General features: G+C 40.5%; 1 protein-coding gene across 1 annotated transcript in view; it reads right to left on the bottom strand.

Annotated features, from left to right (window-relative positions):
* The window catches only part of drp2 (dystrophin related protein 2), an 85373-nt gene that overhangs the window by 48050 nt on the left and 24262 nt on the right, over positions 1 to 13061 (bottom strand). The window lies entirely within an intron of this gene.

Here is a 13061-nt window from a genome sequence, read left to right on the forward strand (position 1 = left end):
GGTTTTTACTTAAACTTTAAACTGTGATCAGAGTGAATTGACATGACTCAAAAACATCCAGCGATGACAATGGTTGTTGATTTACTTTCACTTTCATCATGTTCACTCATAGATTTTACCCGAGGAGCTAGAAGGTCACTGGTTTAGTGTAACAGTTGTTGGTAAGCTTTTACCACACTTACAGTAATACTGTATACTGTGTTGTTGTCAGTGCCATTAATTATTATTTCACTAGTGTGAGGAGGAAAAGGGAGAATCTACTGTGGCTGTAAATGACAGCAGTTTGTACCCTAATGTCTCTCACTTTGATCTGAAATACAACCAGTGTAGTCAGTCTAGTTGCTCCTTCAGCTCCTGGTACTTCTCTATTTTCTCGTGCTCCTTCTTTCTCATGTTGCTGTCAGCTACAATTGCGTCTCTTACAACTGCAGTCTTCTTCTCATTGTCAACCACTTCTATGTCTGGTTCACTGGCCAACAGCTGCTTGTCTGTCTGGACCTTGAAGTCCCACAGGACCTTCGCCCTGTTGTACGCAATCACTTTCATGGTCTCCCATTGGGAATTGGGGACTTCTAAAACACATGCACCACAAATGTTCCTGTACACTATCTCAGTCACTTGGTTGTGCCTTCCAGTGTGTGGAAAAAGTAACATAGAAAACTAGTCGAGGTACACAGCACTATCCTTAAGTAACTATAATCTATTAGTAATACCAGACCGAGGACTGAGTCAAACAACTTTTATATGCCATAAAAATCATCCAAACCACAAAATAGAAAGAAGTTTACATAGTAATAATCACCAGCTGACAAGTCTACCCAAGCCTAATATCAAAATATCAGCAAAACCGACTCTATTTATTTATTTTAAATCAAATTCATTTGGATTTACTTAAGATACTCAATAACAGGGTAACTATGAGCAAAGTTATTTAAACATATCTGAAATCTGGATGCTAGAGATAAGACTTTATGAAAGTTTCTCTCTGTGAAATCACCAGTGGAACAAGTAAAAATGTAGCAAGAAACCCTCTGAGTATACTGGTTAGAGCAAGGGTGTGTTTGACGTCTATGAATTTTTCACTTGGTGAGAATAAATATTTTATTTTTTCCTTCAGAGATTGCATAACCTTCCTTAAAGATTACAACATGCCACACAGATTGTTTAGCTAACCTATTTAAGAAACACTAAATGGCGTACATAAAATTAACTTGCTCAAATGCATGGGTTACTTAACACAATCACTAAACACACATAAACACACATACACACACACACACACACGTTCCAGTGAAGTTACACGGCTCTCTGCTTGTGATGAGAGCCCAGGGCGCATAGGACTCTACTGGGTGCACTGGTCATCTGCCCTTCAAGCACAGAAGAGCCAATTAGCTCAAGAGCTCAGCTCCACTGGGTCACATTCAACAGTACTCACTATGCAAATTAATCAGAATCAGAATCAGAATCAGAATACTTTATTGATCCCTGGGGGAAATTATTTTTTGTTACAGTGCTCCATTTTAAACCAACATTAAGACAAGACAGACAATACGCTAACTAAGAATAGTACAATATATACATATATATACATACATACATACATAAGTCACTTATAAATAAATATTTGGAAAAGAAACATGTGTAGTTGTAGCAGCAAACAGTGTGTTAAGTGGATGCGTTGTACAGGGAGATGGCCACAGGCAGGAATGATTTCCTGTGTCGTTCAGTGGTGCTTTTCGGTAATCTCAGTCTCTCACTGAACGTGCTCCTGTGACTGACCAACATGTCATGGAGTGGGTGGGAGGTGTTATCCAACATTGTCTTTATCTTGGACAGCATCCGCCTCTCCGACACCACCTTGAGGGAGTCCAGCTCCATCCCCACAACATTGCTGGCCTTACGGATCAGTTTATTAAGTCTGTTGGCATCTGCGACCCTCAGCCTGCTCCCCCAGCATGCAACAGCATAGAGGATCGCACTGGCCACAACAGACTCATAGAAAATCCTCAGCATTTTCTGGCAGATGTTGAAGGACCTCAGTCGCCTCAAAAAATAGAGACGACTCTGGCCCTTCCTGTAAAGTGCTGTGGTGTTTTTAGCCCAGTCCAGTTTATTGTCAATGTGTACTCCAAGGTATTTATAGTCCTCCACAATGTCAACACTGACCCCCTGGATTGAAACAGGGGTCAAGTGTTTCCTGGTCTTCCTGAAGTTCACGATCAGTTCCTTGGTCTTTGCCACGTTGAGCTGCAGATGATTCTGCTCACACCACGTGACAAAGGAGTCGACCACAGCCCGGTACTCTGTCTCATCATCCCTGCTGATGCATCCAACCACCGCAGAGTCATCAGAAAACTTCTGAAGATGGCATGTCTCTGTGCAGTGGCTGAAGTCTGTGGTGTAGAGGGTGAAGAGGAAGGGGGAGAGGACAGTCCCCTGTGGTGCCCCTGTGTTGCTAATCACCTTGTCAGACACACACTGTGGGAGACGTACATATTGTGGTCTTCCTGTCAGGTAATCAACAATCAAATTACAGACAAGGAGTCCAGTGTGTAAGAAAGCGCAAACACATATACACACCTTTGTAATGATAGTTGCTATTGTTGAAGCTACCCACAGGGGGCGCTCTGTAATCAATGAGATATACAGAATAGAAGAAGAAAGTGATCGTGGTAGAAAGAATAATAAACAGCTAGCTGAAGCTAGCACCAGGAGCAATTCTTGATGTTTTATTCATAGAGGAATAAGAACATTACATGGTACCAGGAGACGGGTTAAGAATAAGAAGCAACGCAACAAGATGGATGCAATAAAACCGCCAAGTCCGTTGAAACTGACTGGAAACGTGGATGCAAGTTGGAGGACTTTCAAACAGCAGTTCAAACTGTATATTGCAGCTGTCGGAGTGGATCGACGGGCAGATGAAAGAAAAATAGCCATGCTGCTCACCATCGCCGGCACAGAAGCAATAGAGGTCTTCAACACTTTTGTGTTTGCTCAGCCCGAGGACAAAGATAACTTTGATGAAGTCATGAAGAAATTTGACGAGCACTGTCTGTCAAAGAAAAATGAAACATACGAGAGATACGTCTTTCGCTCACGCTTACAGCATCAGGGTGAGTCATTTGATACTTTTCTCACAGACCTCAAGATCAAAGCTCAGTCCTGCAATTTTGGTGATCTCAGAGACTCTATGATACGAGATCAAATAGTGTTTGGAACTAATGAGAAGAAGCTCCGAGAGAAACTGTTGAGAGAAACAGAACTAACACTGGAAAGTGCTATAAAGATAAGTCAAGCCAGTGAGCTAGCACGACAACATGTACTGACGTTTAGAGAGCCTGTTCAAGGAGCAGCGCAACAGGAAAATGAGGCAGTGAATGCAGTGTCGATTAAAAGAAAGCCATGGAGTAAATTCAAAAACAACGACAACAAAAACAAAACGTGTGACAATGAAATGTTCACTTGCAAGAGATGCGGAGAGAAACACAGACCAAAACAATGTCCCGCATATGGAAAAAAATGTGCAAAATGTAAAGGACAAAACCATTATGCAAAAATGTGTCTCTCCAAAAACAAGGGACAAAAAGTACACACTGTGCAGGAAGACACAGATGACAGTGATGATCTAAGTGAAACATTTTTCATTAAGATGGTGTCACATGAAGAAGATGTCAATGCACAGTCTTCAAGACATAACACTGGCCAAAGTGTTAGTTCAGTCACAGATGATAAATGGACTGCTCCACTGTTAGTCAATGGGACATTGGTAACATTTAAAATTGACACAGGGGCCAAAGCTAACTTGATCAATGAGAAGGATTTCAAGGCACTGACTGAGAAGCCTAGAAGATTTACAGAGAAAGTCACGCCGCTGAGGGCCTACAATAACCAGCCAATACAAACAAAAGGAGGATGCAGACTTAAAGTGACAGCAAAAGGCAAACAGCATAACATTTTGTTCACCATCGTACCTGATGGACACGAGTCACTTTTAGGAGATAAAACATCTGAGGATTTGGGACTAGTAAAGAGGATCTATCAGATTAATACTGACACCATGAAAGAAGCCAAACAAGGCAAAAGACAGGAACACCAAGGGCATGAAGGAAGTTCAGACATTATCAGTAAATTTCCTTCAGTCTTCAAAGGACATGGAACATTGCCTTACACCTACAAAATCCAGCTCAAGGATGATGCCGTGCCTGTGGTGCATGCCCCAAGGAGAGTGCCTGCTCCATTACGGACAAGTTTGAAAAAAGAGCTTGAAAGAATGACTCAAATGGGTGTCATTGAACGAGTGGAAGAGCCCACAGACTGGGTGAACTCTATCACTTGTGTCAAGAAAAAGAATACAGGTGCCTTAAGAGTCTGCCTTGATCCCAAAGATCTAAATGAAAATATTAAAAGAGAGCATTATCAGATCCCTAAGAGAGAGGAAATAATGAGTGAAATGGCAGGAGCTAAGTTTTTTAGCAAACTGGATGCATCACATGGATTTTGGCAGCTGAGGCTAGACCCAGAAAGCAGCAGGTACACTACCTTTAACACGCCATTTGGGCGTTACTGTTTCTTGAGGCTCCCATTTGGAATTAAATCAGCACCAGAGATCTTCCACAGGGCAATGGAGTCCCTGATCGAAGGGCTGGAAGGCACCAGAGTCTACATAGATGACCTCGTAGTCTGGGGAAATACAAGGCAACAACATGATGAAAGGCTGGAGAAACTTTTGTGGAGAGTTAACAAGAATGGACTTAAACTGAATAGAGACAAGTGCCTCTTTGGTGTTTCAGAGATGACCTTCCTGGGAGAGAAGGTTACAAGTGAAGGGGTGGAACCTGATCAGTCAAAGGTACAAGCCATATTGGATATGCCAGCACCCACTGACAAAAAAGGTGTCTTGCGAGCAATGGGGATGATCAACTTTCTGGGTAAGTTCATTCCTAATCTTACCTCCAAGACAGCATGCCTAAGGGAGCTGCTACAGCACAACACAGTGTTCGAGTGGACGGTCCGGCATGAGAAAGAGTGGAAAAAATTGAAGGAAACTGTAACTACAGAGCCGGTCTTGACATTCTTTGATCCATCAAAGCCAACAAAAATTTCAACAGATGCCTCAAAAGATGGCTTGGGAGCAGTTCTGCTCCAAAGGAACAAAGACAAGTGGCAACCTGTAGCATATGCGTCCAGATCAATGACAGAAACTGAACAACGCTATGCTCAAATTGAAAAAGAGACTTTGGGCTTAGTGTTTGGGTGTGGAAAATTTCACAGCTATGTATATGGATTACCAACCTTTACAGCAGAGACTGATCACAAACCTCTCATCTCGATCAGAAAAAAGAACCTCAACGACATGTCACCCAGAATTCAGCGCATGATGATGGTGTTGCAGCGCTATGATTTTGAGCTGATCTACACGCCTGGGAAATATATCGTACTCGCGGATGCTTTATCCCGAGCGCCAGCACCAAGTGGTGACAGGTTAGTCAGCACTACAGCCGAGGAGGCTGAAACACATGTAAACATGGTAACTGCCTCACTCCCAGCATCAGATGTCATGTTGCAGCAAATTGTACAGGAGACGACAAAAGATCCAGTGCTGCAGAAAGTATCACACCTTATACAGAATGGGTGGTCAAAAGGAGTCTGTCCAGGGTTCTACTCTGTGCGAGCTGATTTATGCATGGCTAATGGGCTGGTGCTGAGACAAAACCAGATTGTCATACCGCAATCCATGCGGAAAGACATGCTTCAGCGTATCCATGAAGGACATCTTGGAGTGGAGAAATGTAAAAGGAGAGCGAGAGAAGCAGTTTACTGGCCAGGCATCAACAGGGATATTGAAGAGATGATACAGAAATGTGAAACATGTCTCAAACATCACTACAAACAAACAAAAGAGCCAATGCTGGCAGCAGATCTACCCACTGCACCATGGCAAAAGGTAGGCACGGATTTATTTCATCTGGATGGCAAGGACTATGTTTTGGTGATTGACTACTATTCTAATTATCCAGAAGTGGCACAGCTTTCCAGTACATCAGCACAGTCAGTCATCACACACATGAAGGGCTTTTTTGCCAGACATGGAATTCCGCAGTGTGTCATCAGTGACAATGGTCCACAATATGACTGTAGAGAATTTAGTGACTTTGCAAAACAATATGGATTTCAACATATCACCTCTAGTCCCTTGTATCCCCAAGCGAATGGACAGGCAGAAAAAGGAGTCCAAATAGTAAAGAGATTGTTCAAAAAAGCAAGAGACAGTAAGACCGACCCTTACCTGGCTCTGCTAAGCTACAGAGCTTCATCCCTGGAGTGTGGGGCATCACCTGCTGAGCTACTCATGCATCGCAAGCTCCGCACCACACTTCCACACATTTCCAAGGAAAATGACAATGCACATGACAACAAGCTGACCGACAAAAGAATGAAACTCAAGCACAGACAGAAAGGGAACTATGACAAAACTGCAAGGCGTCTGGAACCGCTTCAGGAAAGAGATGTTGTGAGGATTGCAGGTCCAGATTTCTGGGACAAAAAAGCAACAGTTCTCAGCGAAGTAGGGCCCAGATCGTTTGCTGTTCAGACAGAGAATGGACAAGTGTTAAGAAGAAACTGGAGAAGTCTGTTAAAGACACAGGATGTTAAACATCAGGACACAGAGACTGGAACTGAACAACGAGGTGCTAACCCTGTTGAGCACCACAGTGAGCCTCCTTCACCTTCCCCAATGTCTGAGATACTGAGAAGGTCTACCAGACCTAAGAAACCTACAGAGAGGCTCATAGAACAAGTGTGAACTGTTGTGGTAAAGAATTGTTAAAAAATAATAATAATAAATCACAAGTAAACAACGGATAATAATTCATTTAGAATAGTAATTGTTCACACTTAATTGATACCTGCTGAGTTATGTGTTATTGACTGTTCAAGCTGTCAAAGGTGAAGAGTTCTAATGTGCTTGAGGGCTGTATGGGATTCATTTGGTTCATTCTGGAAGATGTAAGGTATACATTTGGATTTATTTTGTTTGACTTGTGCTACAATTTTTGGTTATAAAAAAAAAAAAAAAAAGAATACTACTGAATGTAGCTTGTTGCACAATTTATAACATGTTGAATGTTAGACAAGAATGTTCAGATGTTACAGAGTAACAGTTCTCTTTGGAATTGTGGTTAGTATAACACCAACCTGTTTGGAAAGGGGATGTAATGATAGTTGCTATTGTTGAAGCTACCCACAGGGGGCGCTCTGTAATCAATGAGATATACAGAATAGAAGAAGAAAGTGATCGTGGTAGAAAGAATAATAAACAGCTAGCTGAAGCTAGCACCAGGAGCAATTCTTGATGTTTTATTCATAGAGGAATAAGAACATTACAACCTTCACTATTACTGAGGAGATAGCCAGAGCCTTCCTGGGGCCTCAAAGAAAGCCAACGTGTCAACCTTCTCCATTCTTCTGCACTAATCTTTGTTCTGTTTAAAACATAGCGCAGGTGTGAGAATTAATGCCAGGGATATTTCCTCTCTTCAGAGTAATTTATTTAGGTGAAGCCAATGTTCTCAATCCTCTTACGGTATAAAGAGATTACATTTTCAGCTAAAAATCTACATTACTAGCTGGAATTAGCAGTGCTGTGAGCCACTGCAGGGACAGTGTTTCAGTGTCTATGAAAATCCCCAGGACCAGAGCCCGGCAGGCCTGATAACAGGCAGCGAGTAGAGTGAAACAGAGAGCCCCAAATGAAACACCAGCAAACACCGGCCGCCACCATGCAAACATGCAAAAGTGTGGCACGACGGGGAGCTGCAGCAAGAGATAAGATTCCCAGTGCAACAGTCTTGAAGAAAACCTGCTTTCTGTCTTTTTCCTCTTCCTCTCTCACACTCTTTCTCCAAGCGCAAATTCCCTCCTTAACCTTTCATTCTCGCCTCGCCTCCTTCCTTTCCTTTACCCACTTTTCATCCTCTCTAGCTCTCTATTCTTTCCGTCGTCTCTTTAGCTGCTTTGCTGCCCAAAGAGGAGCTGAGCCATGGATTCCCTGAGCCAGCTGTCATGTTAAAACTTTAATTCCAGCTAAATTTCACACTCAGAGGCTTCATCTTTGGTTGAAGGAACATTAAGAGCGAAGCCTTCAGATCAGATTAAGATACATAATGCATGGCGGAGAAAAAGTCAGGGGGAGGAAATAACTTCATTGACTTGGTCTAAACATTTTGACTCCCTTTACTCATCCCGGATGCTCCTTTTCTATGTGCTTCTGACAACACAGAAGTAGATGAATTTTCATTTCATTTTCCTTTTGCAGCTGCTGCAGACACACAAAATCCTTTCCAATGCCAAATTGCTCAGTCGTTCCAACACCGAAGCACGCACAGCCATACACTATTTCCCCCAATACGTATCTTACCCCTCTGTCACTGCCCCAAATATACACACAGCAAATATGCTCCCAAGCCAGGGCTCATGCAGATGTAGAGACACACATACACAAGTGTAATACAGTGAGAACTCCACTCACACACAACAACATCAGAATAAATCCACTTAAGATCAATAATTCACATTTCTTAAAACGCTTTAATTCTCTATAGAAAACCGAAATGCAATTTCCCTCTCTGCTTTGTCGGAAAAGTTTTAGAACGACCAGACGCTCGGGAAGCGGAGGCATCACAGATTATAAAGGCATGCTGTGCTGAAAATGGGACATTCGAGGAGAGAGGAGAGGAGCAGAAAGGAGAGGAGAGGAAAGGAAAAATTGTACATTACATCCTAGTAAGGATATACTAAAAATAGATTATAGTAAATGTTGTATTTTACAATGTTGTAATATATTGTAATTGTAATGTATGTCTTATAAGAGATGGATCTCCCATGTCTCATGATTTATTCATGAGACATGAACCCAACATGACCCTTTTAGCTTTTTCTGATGTAACACAATTATAAGAATTAATTATAAATCACATAAACATGCAATTTGTTCGAGAAAATGCAAAAGCTTTATTTTCCTTATGGGTATAAACCCCCATGTAAGTGGTAATTAAAGAAAGAGAAAAAAATACAGTTGGGGTTATAAAAACCTGTCGAGGGGTAGGAGAAAATGCACAAACTGGCAGCATGGAAAATTGGAAAAAGGGTGGAATGGGAAACTATGCTGTAGTTACAGAACCAATTACAAGTTTGTGCGAGCGGAGGCTACTGTAGGTGTCTGCGTGTATGTGTGCATGTGGCTACATCACTACCACTTCACAAGATATATCACTGCCGAGTAAGGGCTAAGGCGATTTAGTGGGAAATGAAAAAAAATATCCAGGAGATCATAGTTGATGTTTTTCCAAATACTTGCTATCACAAAGAAATCCAAAGAGAGTAAAAATGAATGGTTTTATACCCTCCACACACACTCCTTAAAGTATATTATAAAGCCTTGAATATTTGATTGCATTATTTGACTTAAATAATAATCAAAATCATTTTGTTCTAATGGATGACACACACACACACACACACACACACACACACACACACACACACACACACACACACACACACACACACACACACACAGAAAGGGAGGGAGAAAGAAAGGGAGAGCTGCCTGCTAGGCAGTTCCTGTCTGTACCAACTTTATGAGTTTCCACTAACACACTGCACACAGGGCTATAAGACATGTCAAGTTAAAAAGATTTCAGTTGAAAGATTTCCCTCCCTTAAAGACATCCTGGGATTTCTATGGTTGTGCCACCAGTGGGTATCATTAACACACAGGAAATCCATTTTTTCTTTTGATCTCGTCAATAAAAATTCACTGACAAAATATTGAAACTTGCACTCATTATGCTGGCTTGTTAAATCGAACAAGTCTGATGTAATAGAGCTTGGAAACTGGATGCATGTATGGTAAGTATGGCAACAATGTAGTCTAAACACAGAAATTCAACTTATTATACTTGATTTGTTTGTAAAAGTCCAAATCAGCTGTTAAGATATTATGGTGAAGTACCTTTTTATGCTAACACCATCAAACATGAAATGCATACGCACTCAAAGACATACCACATATGTGTTATGTTAACTGATGATTTTCAGTTGTTGCAGGTGTGATAACGTGCAGCAACTTCACCTTTTAATAATCTCTGTTTTAGATCAGTGATGTTGTGATGGCTTGTCCTGCAAATACCCTGCCTCTCACCCAAAGTCAAGTGGGTTAAGAGAAATGCACTTAGTGGTAAATCTAATGCACTATAATTACAGACCCAGCTTTCCAATTATAGGTAATTAAGTAACATAAATGACAGCGTGACAACCTGACAGAAACATAAATGTAGATGTATGATGCTGTGTTTTAAATAACTGCATATACATCTAAGAGCGATAACCTTAAGAGTCAGAGTACATGTTTTGTGCAGGGTGAGGCAAGGACATACACTGGCCAGAAATATTGCTGCACGTGTTAACTGTTGCTGTGTGAAACAGACACACACAGGGCAGTGAGCGCCAGCAAGTTTATGGAAAACTGAGAAAGTCACCGGATGACTGCTCATTAAAGTCACACACAAATTTCGGCAGATTTACCTCACTACTGCGGGAAAATCTAATGATAGCACAAATTTCTTGGAAGTAATTGAATTCTCAATGTATGAATCAGACTTCCTATTCTGAATGCTGTTATCAGATCTGAACACTGATTGATTAAAACAGCAGTTCTCCTAGTTTTGCTGCAAAGTTCTATGGTGGACTAACTTTGACAACATCTCATCATAACCTAACCTATAAGTTATAGGTTAGGTTATGACGAGATGTGATGAGATGTTATAGGCTATAACCAACCTAACTTCTTCCTTGAAAAAGACCACTAAGTGGGTGTGCAGGGCCTTAAAAGAGAAATGGAGTAGCCAATTAGATTAAAGCACCTCATTCCCATGTGTCTTTAGATGGTGATAAAGATGGGTAAGAGGCCTGAGAAGAAATGGCTAATGAGATCTCAGCCACAGTTCTTTGGAAGTGGTCCTTTTTTCACTCCTCTATAAGAATAGACTCTTTTAAAGGGAGCGATCATTGTACATTGCTCGATAACTTCCTATATCATTTTTAATTTCCCTTCTGAGGAGGAAATAGTATATATATATATATATATATATATATATATATATATATATATATATATATATATATACATACATATATACACACACATATACATATATGAACAAAAGTAGCTGGACAGATACTGTACATGACCTGGGAAGATGTAAAGCTATACACGACAAATTAAGCTTATATAATCATACTGCACTCTAATTAGCTTAACTCCTGTCACAAGAGCTCCTGAGTCCTGCAGAATCAGTTTTCAGCCAGTAGCCAAAGTTAAATTATGAGCATCTTTACATTCAGTACAAGTATGAAAACATTCACTGGTCTAAACTGACTTGTTCAATTGATCACTTATAATTCTGTTAGCTCCTGGGTTTTTTGGCCCTCTTTCCACACAAGACCTTGAAAGATTTACAGGCCAGTTCAAATCACTGAACCGTGAGAGAATTATCTGAGAGGACGACATGTTGTCAATGTTCCCTAAAGCCTTAAACTTTGTTACTGACAAAAAGAAAACTTAAATTAGCTACCAATTCCATCAGCTTTAAACTGGTAATGCTTGTTTGTTGCTTGTATTCAACAAACACATCACCATTAAGTGGTACACATAACCCACAAAGAATGAGGCCTAATCCTTAGGTGGCTCAGTGTTAATGAATCTGTTTATTTGCCCAAAAGTCTCTAAAATCTTTTAAAATCATGGTTTTAAAGTGCAGCGCTTTGTCCTGCTACAATTAATCCCCTGAATCCCAGCCGTGGATGTAATTTGTGATCTGGAATTGTGAACATGACTTAAAGATGGACAAACACACAAGTCACAAAACCTCTAAATAGCTTGAGCTCTATTGTTCAATCTATGTAATTAATTAACCATCTCAGTTTGATTTTTAAGCAACAACATCAAAATTGTAAAGGTTCCAGCTTTAAAAATATTATAATTAGGTACTTTTACTTGTTTCACATACATATGTGTGGATGTCAGGAATCATATCATATCATTTGTGTGTTACAAAAACATAGTAGTTGCGGCTGTGGTTCAGTCAAGTTGAAAAAGAGCAGGCTCATTCCTTAGATTAACCTGGTTAGTTGGAGCAGTTTGTTTAAGCTGTTCCTGAGTGAACCAAAAAAAAGTGAGCTGGTATAGCTTGCATTTGATTGGAGGGTTTCAAAGTTTGAATTTCTTTCATTATTATTTCACTTAGTTAGTAAACCCGTTTCTTTGTGTATTCGCCAGCTGTCTTTTGGAGATCCGAGCATCCTGCAGTGTACTCCATCAATGCCTCCATCAATAGTATCAACGACAGCTAAACTTGGAGAAAGTTTCAGTTATCTAGTATTGATTCAAACTGGACAATAGATGCCGGTTTGATCGATATCTCGGATATCTGCAAAAGCTGGCAGAATAGAGACTTGTTATCTGCAAACTCCAAGCATGCTTATCCTTGTGCTTTTATTACTGCTCTGCTGAAGATTCAAATCCAGAATATTCCCCTGATTCAAATCTGGACTATTTTAGCTTTTATCAAGTAAAAGAAAAAAGTGCAGACACTGCCCCAAAAACCACACATCACACAGGTAAATGGGCTGCATTTATTTAGGCGTTTTCTAGACTTTATACTGATCAAAGCGATTTATCCATACTGACACAACAGGGGCATTTGGGGGGTTTAGTGTTCTACATGAGGCAACATCAGCATGGAGACTTTTTGGTTAATGAACTATCAGCACATGACCTCGAGCATGCTCCCAGTATAATTTCATATTGTCTAATATGGACATAGATATATGGCTTTTAAAATTGAGAAGAAAATCCTTTAATATAGCAAGAATCTTATCCCCTCTATCACATATAATCAAAGAATGCATTTATGCATTTTAGTTTCTGTTGTATTTTATATACATATATGGTTTTCTTTGGCTAATTTTTCAGTATGAATAAGCTGTGTATCTAA

The sequence above is a fragment of the Diplotaxodon limnothrissa genome, linkage group LG2 (assembly GCF_057381915.1).
Source record: "Diplotaxodon limnothrissa isolate DT_005_m linkage group LG2, D_limnothrissa_male_GT1.1, whole genome shotgun sequence".
Taxonomy (NCBI): domain Eukaryota; kingdom Metazoa; phylum Chordata; class Actinopteri; order Cichliformes; family Cichlidae; genus Diplotaxodon; species Diplotaxodon limnothrissa.